The sequence below is a fragment of the Maylandia zebra genome, linkage group LG5 (assembly GCF_041146795.1).
Source record: "Maylandia zebra isolate NMK-2024a linkage group LG5, Mzebra_GT3a, whole genome shotgun sequence".
Taxonomy (NCBI): Eukaryota; Metazoa; Chordata; class Actinopteri; order Cichliformes; family Cichlidae; genus Maylandia; species Maylandia zebra.
Genome location: NC_135171.1, coordinates 24,606,451 through 24,620,358, shown reverse-complemented (window position 1 = coordinate 24,620,358; position 13,908 = coordinate 24,606,451).

Here is a 13,908-nt window from a genome sequence, read left to right as displayed (position 1 = left end):
TGGATTCGATAGACATTTCATCAGAATGAGCTTCTTTCAGCCAATCTTGTACAGATAATTCGCCTTTTCAGATAGATATTTCCTCCCTGACCTCACTATTAGGCACATTTGTAGAAGCAGTGGTCTATTTTTCTATTTTCAAATCACGATCTGTACGCTGACTGTGTTTATAAATCTATGAAAAAATTGTTGCCATAGCGCTATACCAAATAGTGATATCAAAGTCAGCACATTTTTCTCTCTTGAGAGTTTTGCGTCAGTAGTCATAGTTTGTGAACGACATGATGGTTGCAAATGGGCCCTAATTACCAGACCGAGTCTAAGGTTCAGGTCAATTAGTTGTCCTTCCTTTAATAAACAAAATGGTAAAAAAAAATCTCATAGAAACATTTAATGACTCCGAAACTTTAGTGTATCATTGATCATCATTAGTTTGGAAATTTAATGCATTTTGAAATATTTATCTGTTTCCTGTAATCACGCTGTTTATTACTATAACAAGTATACATGCCAGGATAATATGGACACTTTAAGAATAATCTACCCACATCAATCCTTTTTGAAACCCCAGATGCACAATAAACATGCACAGTGTTTGCAAAGCAGATTTGCCATGTAGTAAGAAGGTCAGAACAACTGTAAATCATCATGATTTTGTCATATACCATTAATTTGAGTTAATGGTTAATATTTAAGCATATTTAATTTGAGTACGTATAGAACATCATTTCTATACGTACGCAGAAGTTTACATTTATTCTTGATCAGTCAGACCTGTCCTTGGGGACTGTGTGGGCACATAGTGACGAGTCTCAATCACTCCATCCTCGCTCACTGCTGGGTCACTCTCTTGTCAGGGTGAGACACAATTAGTCCTTTCTATTGTCTGGATTTCGGTGACACTAGCAAACCCCTGTCACGACTCTGCTTAAGTTCAGAAGGGGTCAAAATTAATGAGAAATACACATTTTCCACACACAATAGTTGCAGCCGTGATTGTACCATCAGGATGATACAGGTCTAAACCATTAAAAGAGGCTCAGGATCATTGTTATGTACATTTATGAAGTGTGAACTGTTACACAGCTGGTGAAGCCATCTGCATTTGTTATGTAAAAATGGATTTGTAGCTGTTGTATAATAGAAACCAACGTTACGTCTAATGAAAACAGAGTGAAACGTAAACACCTGCGTGGGTGTGCAGGACCTTTAATTCACAAGCTATACTTTGTGTTACACCTGTGCAAGCAGCAGATGTATAGAAATGAACTAGTAAGTAACTCCAAGCTGGCCTCTTTACACCACTGGATGCACCAACAAAGTCATTTTATTTATTTATTTTTTCAGGAAAGTAAAAGTGACCCTGCTGTCACCCGACATGGTCGGGTTAGAAGGTGGGAAAAAGAAAGAGAGGAAGGAAGCAAGGGTGGGAGAGTGGAGTGAAAGGGTAAAAAACAAGAGTGAGAGGAAAAAGAAAAGTATAGTAAACAAAATCATCAGGTGTGTGTGTGTGTGTGTGTGTGTGTGTGTGGTTTCTGGAGAGGATAAGACATCAAAGTAATGGCAGCCTAAAATAAATGCTAAGAAAGAAGCAACAGTTATGACAGAGCTGTCTCTGCCACCCTATGACTTCCAGATATTGAACTTTTGGACTCCTTTGGGAAAATACCATCATTCAATAAATGCCAAATAAACAGTCAAGTAACTCTGCTCTGCGTTCAGAAAGTGGAGGGATTGAATTTATTCATGAAAAAGGAAGCCTGCCATTGTTTACAGACTGAAAAAACTACTCAGGATACAAAGTAAAAATGAACACAGATAAAGGACGGTGCTGTGATAGCTATGGGGCCAATGAGCTGACAAGTATTTCATATAATTATTTTTAAAATTATGCAGATAATGATGTAGAATGTACATCAATTAAGATTTTCTATTTATAGTGCATAGCTGTGTATGAGCAATCACATTTCTTTCCTCTGTGTGTGTGTGTGTGTGTGTAAGTGTGTGCGTCTAGTGTCAGTACATGCATAGTGAATAGGAGAATGTGTGTGTATCGAGCTGTATGTATGAATGAGTAGAGGCTGCACTTATATATACCCTTCTAAACCACTGTGATTCTACACACACACACACACACACACACACACACACACACACACACACACACACACACACACACAGTCCAGCCACTTCGGCATGTGGTGTTGAACCTTCACTCTACTTGCTGTACAACAGCAAGTGGCTTATAATGAGTACGTCACAGGTCTTGCTAATTTCATTAACGTCACTCCGTACTATGGCAACCCATAATGATCCATAATTACAGTGCCAATTACAGTGCATTGTTGTGTAGGGTCATAATATTTGTAAAACGAAGCAGATGGTTCTGATCAGGCCCGGCCCTAACCAATCTGGCGCCCTAGGCAAGATTTTAGGTGGCGCCCCCCTACATCGGCAGTGTAGTGTATGTACTCACAAGAAACCGAATAGCTTTGTCTTTGACCTTTTTTTTTTTACTTAAAGAAAGCAAATTCACAATCAGAATAATTAACAAGATAAAAAAATATATGAATAAATAAATGAATACAAAAAATTAAAAAATGAATATATGAAATACAATAACACCGCTTGATGCTGCTGCTGCAAAACTGGTGGGTTGTGCTGCTGAGGTGGAGGCAACAGGAAGACCGCTTGATGCTGCTGCATCATGGCTGGGTTGTGCTGCTAAAGCTGCATCACTGGTGGGTTGTGCTGCTGAAGTGGAGGCAGCAGCGGTAGATGTGGTAGATGGCCCAGGGGTGGGATTTAGAAACTTCAACAGTGCATCTGAAGAGAGGAGTATGTGACACCACTGAGTATTAAAGTCTAATAATAAAAACATATGATTCCAGGAATAAAATGAAATTATATAATATAAATGAAAAACCAAAGAGATATATGTATGATGTTAACTGATATGCAAATTAGATTAGATTCAATTTATTGTCATCATTACAGTGAAATGCTGAATAGCAGAATGCAAAGTAACAGTATAATATCATATGAGAATGTTATGTTATGATTATCTTTGACCGAATCACAGCAGTGCTCATATTAAAAAACAGCATTCCCTCTCATGTGATATTGCTTAATTAACATTAATGATGTGCACTTTAACAACTAGGCTTACAACTATAATATATACAGGGGTGGAAAAGTGACTATTACCTGCAGGGTAAACGTTAGCTAACCAGAAGGCAATAACAATGTAAACAAAAAACACCTGCTTAAAAGATGAATACAAATGAGGAATGGTGGGAAAGGTGGGAGTACTGTAATTACCTAACGTTACATTATTATTTTCCATAACAATTTAGCCCCCTCCACAATATTAACTGACGTTAAAACAGTTAACTAGCTATTTATTGATTAGCAATTAGCGAATCATGTAACATTAGCTTAATGCTAAAAATTTAGGTTACTATCACATTCAGACAAATTATTTCATGTAGGCTAACGTTACCTACCTCTGTCTTTTTCTCGTTTCTCCTCCTCTTCTTTTCTCTTTTTTCTTCCCTGGGCACCTGACAGTTTTGGCCGTTTTGACATCTTGTGTTGACTTTTTGATGTGGTGACGTCCAAAAGGAACCATGATACGGGAAGGGAGGGGGCGCACCGTGCGGGGAGGGGGGGGCGTAATGTTGTAACAAATAATATTTCTATTAAATAAGCTTTACTTTGCATTTTAATTAACGTGGGATTATTTTTTGTATTTAGAAATAATAGTACCAACTTTTTTTTTTTTTTTCAACATTTGTGGCACTGGCGTGGCGCCCCCTGATGGACGGCGCCCTTAGCATTTGCCTATACGGCCTATGCCACGGGCCGGCCCTGGTTCTGATGGAAATCAATCAGAGGCCACAGATATTAGATTTGTTATTAAAGCCACAGTCCTATAAATCATTTCCTTAAATGTAGGTCTTTGTCCCCGTATACCGTGATAGGGTCTGATCACTGATACTGAGATTATCAACACCCTTTACGTTTAGCTATTTTCTTTAAGGTAAAAGGAATATTGCAAGTGTCTAAGAGCACTATGCTGTGTTTTTTTTAGGTCAACAGTGACATCTTCTGGTTAACTCTGTACCTGCTGAAATAGAAGCAACTCTCATGTAGGGTATGTCATCCATTATATAGCTCTGAAATGCTCATAGTGCAAGAAAACACCCCCAAAAATGTCTTTTCAGTGGCCGGAATCAATACAAGCTTTAGTAAAGCTTTTGTAAATGTGGTAAGTCTCAGAACAGTTAGATAGCATCACTCAGTCACTCACTGTAAACGAACCAACCGATGAGTAAATCTCAGCTACTCACACATGAGTTGCACTCTCTTTTACTCAGAGTTGACTTTGCAACTCCAAGTTGACTTTGTAACCTTTGTTTGGCATAAGGTACACAAAACCATCAGGTGCAAATGTCAACACTCTACGGTAAACAAATAGCTGAACCTAAAAACGCGGTCGAAATGGCATCTGAGCAGCAGAGGATTTAGGAGCTTTTTTTTTTTTCCCTTCGTTTTTTTTAAAATTCAGTTCAGTTTTATAGAGATTGAAATGTCAGTGATGAATCATTACACTGAAACAGTGTAATGCAGGAACTGTTGTTGACCTTTATTTACTCCCCACACTACTTCCTTCGTTCCTTCTCTTGAATCCCTCTTTCCAGCCCCACTGAAGCTATTCCTACACTTCTGTCAATTTGTTTGCAAATTATTTTTTGTGCAGTATTTCAACATTTTCTGGAATAGACGGATTGATTGAAAACTTAAACATAGGGTTCACATGAACCCTAGCAGCCTAGCAGCATCACAGCTATTTGTTATCTTTGTAAGAAAGATGAAGCCCATATTACACATACTGTATAATGAAAATGGGCTTTCATTCATGTACTTAACTTATGACTTATGACTACTTATGACAGGGAGTTTTAGCTTTCTATTATCATATTGCAGCAAATGTTACCTTTGAGTAAATGCAATGCGCTGTAATTTAAGGCACTTTCTCAAAAAACAGAACCACCTGACTGTAACTTACACCCTGCACGTGGTGTTGTAAATAATTTCGCAGTATTTTAATGGGGCTGTGACGTATGCAGTGTATTCAAAAATGATCCCAAAGCCAAACGTACATCTTCAAATTATTGGATTTGTTGAACAGGTCCTAAATTATAAATGATTCACTTTACCTTTAATAGGAATAAACTAATAAAAATACAAAACAAAACATCATTTGACCCTGAGAAAATTCTTTCATGAATTTATCATGATTCATAAATGAATTCTGTTGTAAGACACAGACAGAAGTACTGCGTTAACCCTGAACTATACTGTGCAGCTGTAAGGTGGCATGAATTGCAAATTAAGTCAAATAAACATGTTTTAAGCTTGTATGTAGGTACCTGAGTTAGCTGCATTCCACCATTAGAGTGGGTGTATATATATGTATATATATATGGATATATAAAGAAAGAAAAAAAAGCACATGTCCTTCTGAAGTGTCCTTGAGCAAGACACTTAATCCTTAACGGCTTTAGCGATTTGGATTTGTAACAGCTGCAGTGCTGTGTGAACCTAATCTCTTTAAAGAAAACTACTGTACGTTAACTTATTATGTCTGGACTTAACCATGGTTTTCTGATACACATAGATCAAAAATATGCTTCACAACATAAAAGGAGAAAGACGTTTTTTTAATGCCAAACTATTTCATCCCATCATCCAAATAGTTTTTTCTAATTAAAATGTTCAGGGTAACTGCAGCAATTAGAAAAAAAAAAAAGATTACAAAACACATTTTCTGTCATGTTTTGTCAGCCAGGCAATTTAAATAGGGTCATCAATCTGCCTCCCAGTTCACTTGATTTCAACATTTTGTCAGCGTGTCAGCATTTTTCAAGCTGTGCTGCATCTGATAAGTGCCTTTGTCAGGCTGCATATCAGAGCCCTCTTCAGCGGCAGTCTTTATGCTGTTGTTGAGGCGAGGCGACTGGCATTTACTAGAATGACAGAAGCATACTTCATATGCTCTCTACATCATCTTCACTTTCCTTTTTATAAACCTCTCATCAGCTTCCCTCTCTCTGGCTCACTCATCCTCCCTCGCCGTCACCCCATCCCTCTCTCTCTCTCTCTCTCTCTCAAATCCCTCCTCTCTTCCACTTAATTTTCTCCAATTTACTCCGCTTCCCCCACCTCCTCTCCTCTCACTGCCTTCCTCCATCCCTCAGTCTCTTGGGCATTTTGCAGTCACATAGTCAGGCATGTGAGGTGAAGGACTTATGTAATCTGTTCTCTCCATACATTCTCTTGTTTCTGTCTTTCTTTGTCTGTCGCTCTCTCTACAGTGGTGCCAATTTGCCAACAATGTGGAGGCTACAGAAGTCAAATACACCTCTTGTCTTTGTGTGAAGGAATTGTAAATGCATGTGCAGACTTAGCAAATGCAGACAACCACTGTAAACTGGATCCATTGTTCACCTGCCAGTCAAAGTAATCTGGTACGTAATACCCTTCAAATTTGGTTCCCAGTTTAAAGTAACACTGTGTGCTCCTTTTAAATGAAACTAGTTATTTTAAATAATACTTTATGTATATTTTTCTACAACAATCAGCTAAAGCCACAGTTATATGAAGTTATGCACAACACTAATGAGTTTTGACATAATGAAAAAAGCCAAACAGAGGCTTTATCCATCCTGAATAAGCACAAAAAAGTGAGACGTTAGCATACTGGATAATTCCATCCAACAAATAGCCAGCAGTGTGGCTGTAGGCAATATTAAGTCAAATCATGCAATTCAATCCATCCTGAAATTCAATTTATATTCCTCTAGTGATACCTCTGAAAACCTGGCCTGCATGAGAAGTGGCTGATGTGACATCTTTAGGGTACATGAGCTTCAGAACGTTTTTAATTAAGATATTCTAAATGTGAGGGTTTTAATCACAGATAAGTTAATATATATTTGTAAAAGTGTATCAATTGCAGTTGTGGTTTATATTTTTGAGGGAGGCTAATTGCCTTTGAGGTTATTCACTACAAAGGCTAATTAAAAGACCAAATGTGGCAAGGATATTAAAGTTACACCTTTGAAAACCTTTCAGCAAAAATCGAAATAACGTTCAAACTTTAATTACTTACAGGACGCCCTATTAAAAGTTATTTAAAAAAACAAAAACTTTTTGCATTTTTTTTACCATTGCAGCACTGGGAATTTCCATTCTGGCAGAGTTGTCTGTTTACTTTCCTCTGTTAAGCATTAGGGTAGACTATGATAAATAACTAGAGCATTTGTTTGCTGTAATACGTTATATATTTATTCATACACAGAACACAAACTGAGCCATGTTGGCTGATGGACAAGACTCATTTCTAATGGTCTCAGACAAACATGGTGAATTTGTATAAGAGCGCATGAGTGAGCGTCTCTGTGTGGGTGTCCGGGTGGTGGATTGATTTGAACCCAGGGGCAGTCCTGGAATAGACAGAGTCACTGATCTGTTTCTAATGAAGAATAATGCACTGCGTTGGACACAGAAAAAAGCCCTGCCTTCACACATCAAACACACTTATACATGACAAACATATCAGGGCACAGAGTCATGCTTTATACACATACACCAACAACAAATGTCCATAAGTGCATTAACAGTATCTAGGCTTTAGCAGCTGAAGCATATTTAGCAAGAGTTTATCTCAGGGGTCAGCAACATATATTTTGTTTGATGATCATACTAAGATATACTAAGCAACTGGAGCCTGAATGATTTAACTGAAAAATCAAAAACATAGTGTTGAATTATGTTAGAGTAAATAAATGTAAAATGTAATAAATGCAAAGCTTAGTGTTTCTGTGTTATTGTTGTCCCTACAATGAACTGACAAAAACCACATTTAATTTAGAATAAAAAATGATTACACCATCCTTACATCCCTTTTATTCACGGTGAAGTTTATCACTGCATACTAACAGATAGTTAAGTTAAGTGGCCAATTCTAGAGCTTAAAAATGAAGCCAGTAACAGAGTACTGAAAGCTCCAAGTGGTTCCTCTAATGTCCACTTGAGCCCGACTCCAACAACAAATCGATTTAAGACTCCTATCTTAAACACTCAACTAAATGACATGGCATTTAGTGGCATGGTACAAAATGCTACAAGAACTCAGTTTGTTAGATGTAACCATGCACGTAATATATATAGTACATATAGTACACTAGAAACACTAGAAGATATTTGCAATTACCATAAGATTTGCTTTATCCCCCCCGAAAAAGAAGTAAACAACACGAAAGTATATTAAAAGTCATTTCAATGACTAATTTTTAAAACTATGAAATCTTAATATTTAGTCAACAAATACACGATCAGTTTTACACCACTAAACAAGCAGAAGCTGAACTAAGAACACAGCGATTTGGAAAAATCTGCTAAATTCAAGTCTTGTAATTCTATATTAAAGCAGCAAATGTTTTACCTTATGGTAATGTTGGCATTTAGAGCTTGTTCTTCATAACATATGACTCAAACAACACGATCATTCATTGGTAACCTCCTGAAGCTACATTTAACCTACTTTGTTTGGAAAACCACCTCATTTATGAGGGGAAACTAAATGGAAAAGGCAAATATACTTTACTTGTGCAACCATGCAGCTCCTCCCTGCAGCTCCATGGTATATGCTGCCGAATTATTACAGTGTGTGTCACTGCTGATTTCATTTAGTGATGAAGCTAATTAGGATGGTCAGGCATGGCAGGACTTAGCAGGAGTTTTAGTCAAATATTAAAACTCTGACCAGAGAAATGAGCTTATGTCATTTACACCAATGAAAAAAAAAAGAAAAGTCCTAAAGCAGGATGTAGAGTAATGCCTAATGCTGTTGTACTCAAAAAAAGGCAAAAGGGATTTACTTTTTTCCTTACTTATTGATGTTTTTACATGGTCACGATTATTCCTTTTGCTTTTTTGTGTTTTTTCCCTACAGGGTTATTTAGTCTTTCCTTAGTTTACCTCTCTCTGGCCCCCTTTTTTGTCCCCTCTTGCTCCTTCACTCTCTCCTGCATATAGTTTTGCACAACCTGATATTGCCATAAATAGTTTTGCTAGTTTTAGTTTTAGTTAAGTTGCTGTCATGTCAGGGAAAAGAGATGCTTGCCTTATTAACTTTTGGTTTCAAACAAGACGAACCGCAGTCTCCCTGTTTTTAACCCATGTATCTGCTGAGACCTCATCTCTGTGCACATTTTACTGCACCATAGACTATAATCCTAGACCGCACGTAAAAGATCAGTGTAACATCTGCCATTTCCAAATCTTTTAGCTAAGCATTTTGGCCACTGCTACTGTAGCTTTCCTAAAGTGTGGCTCCATAGTGTAGTGGTTTACACATTTGCTTGCCAAGTGAAAGGTTTGATTCCAGCTGGAGACACAAATCCCTTTTGGAGTGGCACCAGGAAGGGCATCACAAAACTGCCAAATAAAACATGTACAGCCATATGCTGTGGTGACCTCGTGTGACAAGGGAGCAGCTGTTTTAAAACTAGACATCACAAGCGCGGTACCAAGAGACAGAGGGACAATGCATACTCATAAGATAGCGATAAGATAGGCCCATGCTGTAGAGTTCCCTGATATATCTTTGGCTTTTTAGACATGATAGCTATATTTATCTGTTATTTACTTTCTGTGACTACCCCAATTTAGATGACAAGGCAGGTTTATTTTCCAGCACCCTTTAACAGCAAGGTAATTTGAGGCAAAACAATATATTATATGTACAAAGGACACAACAGGTAATTAAAAGTGTTTGCATCATGCATTTTTTTAAAAAAATATGAAACTCTACCACTCTAGTGGTAAGCTTTTAGTTATACTGATGCTTTATTATTGTTATGGTCTTTTTGCCCGAGTGTTATGATCTTGTAGGGACAACACCAGCACAGCAGCACAGTTCTGAGAAGGGCATGTTTTTCCAGGCTCGCAAATTTACAAAACTCAAGTGTCCTGAGGCTAAGACATCATCGCACACTATACAGTGTATAGTGTGTGTATTTGAGAGAGGGGAAAGAGGGGGGAGAGCAAGAGCGCAAGCCAGAGGGAGGGAGAGAGGGAGAAAGAGCGTGATGGAGAGAGAAAGGAAGACATTATCTGTGCAATTCCAAGCCATGTCCATCATGTGGCAGTGTGCAGTTTCGTAGAAGCCGCTGTCACAATGGAGCAGAGCCAGTCAAAGTCAGCCTAATCCCTTACACACACACACACACACACACACACACACACACACACACACACACACACACACACACACACACACACGCACAGATATGTCTGGTCTTTATCTCTGTGTGCAGCTTGAAGCTTGCAGCCTGCCTCCCCCCCTGTCCCTCCTGCGTTCTCCTGCTCCTCTCTCTTTGATGCCTCTGTGGAAACACAGGACCTGCTAATGGAGACAAGAAAAAGGCTTTTCACTACACTACCTTCTTGTCATTCATGCCAATTCATTACAGTAGTGTTTAAAAAGGAGGGGGGAGGGGAAAATAGATTTGCTGTGTCTGGATCTTTGAAAAAAATAAATAAATAGAAAATGTGTGTCAAATGCTGCAAATTAAAATCAGAATAAATGGCACTGATGCTTAAAGACTTGCTAATAAAGAAGGTAGTGAGAAATGGCTTGTTTTTATTACCTTGGTATATGTAGAAATGTTTTTATATTGTTTTTGCTTTCATTTAAAGAAAATAGTCCTGTTATACCTGTTCTATTTTTTTTATTTCCTCATGACCCTGTGAATCAAAGTGAACAACCACCTAAAACAATAAGACAAACTGTGTGCACAAGGATTAAACAGCTATCCTATTTTAATTTGCTTTTGGAATATGACAGCATCAAATTAGCCACATTGCAATTTTTTTTTTATTTACTTTTTACATATTTGCATATTTTTTCCTGGTTCATCATCCCAACACATACACAGTTTATTTAGAAATTAATGAATTTAGTTTTTTTTTTTTTTAAAGTTACATGAATACATTTTTAACCACTCTAGTCTTACAATTTGTGTACGTAAAAGTCATCTTTCTGTATCTGTCACACTTATGCTTATGAACAAATACCTGCACTCATAATTCTTTTATTATTTAAAATTCTCAATAACACTGATTGAAATGCAGTCACAAACTATGTTTTACAGATGGCTGTAGACACTCACTGTTGTAATTCTCCAAACCTCCTCTGTACATATGGTTCATGATTTGAACAAAAAATTTCAAATTGAGATTTAGATCACTTCATAAGATTTAAAGTCCAGTTCTTGTGTAATTTGGCATACGCCAGCCTTTCCTCCCTGTTACTCTTGGCGTCTTGACAGCCACCCTTCCACTGAGGCCAGTTCTGATGGCACATGGACTCAAGTCAAGGGCCAGATGCATCTCTCAGGTCCTGTGTCAGATCTTTGCTGAATTTTCCCCCTATTCCTTAAAAATATGATTTTCAGATACTGTTCCTCCAGTACAGAGAAATGTTTTTGTTTTTTTAGGCCTACCACTTCTTCATCTGCTGAGTACTTGTGCAGTTTCATCCTGTTGTTTTTTTTTGCCTTTATTCAATAGTAGCGCAGTGAAGATAGACAGGAAAATGGGATGAGAGAGAAGGAAAAGACACATGTCATGCAATTCTTCCCCTTCTCTTTCTTCAAAGGGCCGTCCGTGGGTCATCCACAAACCCGGGCCACCGCATATTGTTGTCTCACCCACTAAGATAGCTGGCACCCCACTTCATCCCATTTTTAAGGACACATCATGGTGAGCTATGCCACATTTTCAGCTAATACCTCTTTGAGGATCACCTTCTTGGTGTAAAAACACTATTTTGTACCTTTCAAACAGTTTTATTGTTGGAAATTTTAATAGATTTAACAAAATAAATGGGAAGAAACACTGGGTTTTTTAGTAACACTTAAATTGTTTTAAGTAAACAATTTAAAATAGTTATTCATCTTAATGTGCAGACCGACAATATGATTTATCGTGTTTTGTTGCGCACTTTGAGTCCTTATGTAGACTATGGAAAAGGCAGGAAACATTTCCTTCTTACCTCTCATGTCTCTTGTGTATGTGTACAAGCCGGCATATTACCTTTTGTTGCTTTTATTCCATGTCATGCTTTTCAAGTCTGCACTCAGTATATTTTAGCTCAAACGTTAATCATAACAATGAGGAGGGCGATGGTTCACAATGTTGCCTCTCTATGAAATATTCCAAATGTCAGAAGAATGACATGCACAGTCATGATAGTAATAAAATGTGTGAGCAGAAACCTTATAGTGAAATGGTTTGGAAGAGGATGTAGCCTATTATGACACAGAATGATGGTACATATGGCAGTATATATACAATGATGTCTATCTTTTAGTGGCTGGATAGCTGACTCGGCTATTATACTACTTATATATTGCTGATTGTTGTTGACTAAATTCACATAGAACCAGCAGCAGCCTAAACACAAGTTAGCTGACCACAGTCTGCCCACAAAGAAAATCCAATGCAGCACATGCCAGAAGTTATTATGCAACTCATTTCAAAGTGAGTTATTTCTCCATACTGCCCTACTACCCACTTTAACCCATATGACCTAACTATTGCTCTAGCCAGTATATGATTATCTTAATTATCTTAAATAAAACCTTTACCCTCTTAAGAAAATGATTTAAACCAGCTGTCTCTTGGTAAAAAAAAAGCATCATTCCATCTGAATCATATTATATTCCAGTCATGAATAATCGCTGTCAGTCTTCTCCTGGAACAGCAGCTGTGAAATAATGACCGTAGGAGCAAACGTATCATTATGTGGGATGTCCTTTAAGTTCTCAGTAAAGAGAAGTACAGTGTCAGACCCTATCTGTTGACCCAACATCCTCTTTTCTTGACTTTGCAGCTGACAATGTCACAGTCAACCCTTACTTGACAGCTGACTGAAAGCACTGATGCTCGCTGTTTTCTTAGGAGGAGTCTCTTTGACCACACGTAGCAATTTTGCTTCCAGATGAATTTTTGGCTTTATGTCCAGGTGATGAGTCAGTCTAATTTCGAACATGCATAACTTGCCCTAATGATGCAATCGGTAAGGACACTGTTTGGATTATATTATTTTTTTCAAAGAGAGGGCAATGATATGCTCTCTGCAGGCACATTTCATTCTAAATAAACATGTCTAGAAGTGACAGCTGTCCTGTAAGTCAGGGAGGATAGGGGTAAAATTGCACCTTGACCTTTATACTTTCAAAATAATTTGTTGGTATTTGTAGCTTTAGGTCAACAAACATGTGAGTCTTGACTGACAGAGGGCAGAGGAGGTAAAAATCATGGGTTATTCTTGAAGTTTCTTTTATGTTTACTTTCTAAGCGAAACATATGCGTTATATATTTACAGAAAATGGAAATGGATTGTTCGACAAAGCATCTAAGACTATAGTTTATAGCATTTAACAACATTTAGCTAATTTATTCATATTGAATACCTAACTTTAATTTTACCTTATCAATGAGTGATTGAACTGCAGTGTTTTGATGTACAACTCCACTCTTCTTTTCATTATTGTTACTACTTTACGACTGTGAGTTGTTGAAGTTACTGAAAATGTCACAGCTTTTACTGAATAAGTTTTGCTATACCCACATAGTGGGAAACACTCAGGCCTGTTAAATGATGGAGGGTTCAGTAAGTATGAAATGAAGAAAGTGTTTTATGTTAGATAGCTACAGTACAAAGCCTTGAGTCACCTTTTGTTTCTTCATATTTTGCAAGGAAAAAAAAGAGAAAAGTGAAAAAATGAGTTTGTAGGATTCAAACAAGTATGAAACTCATTATTTGGTGTT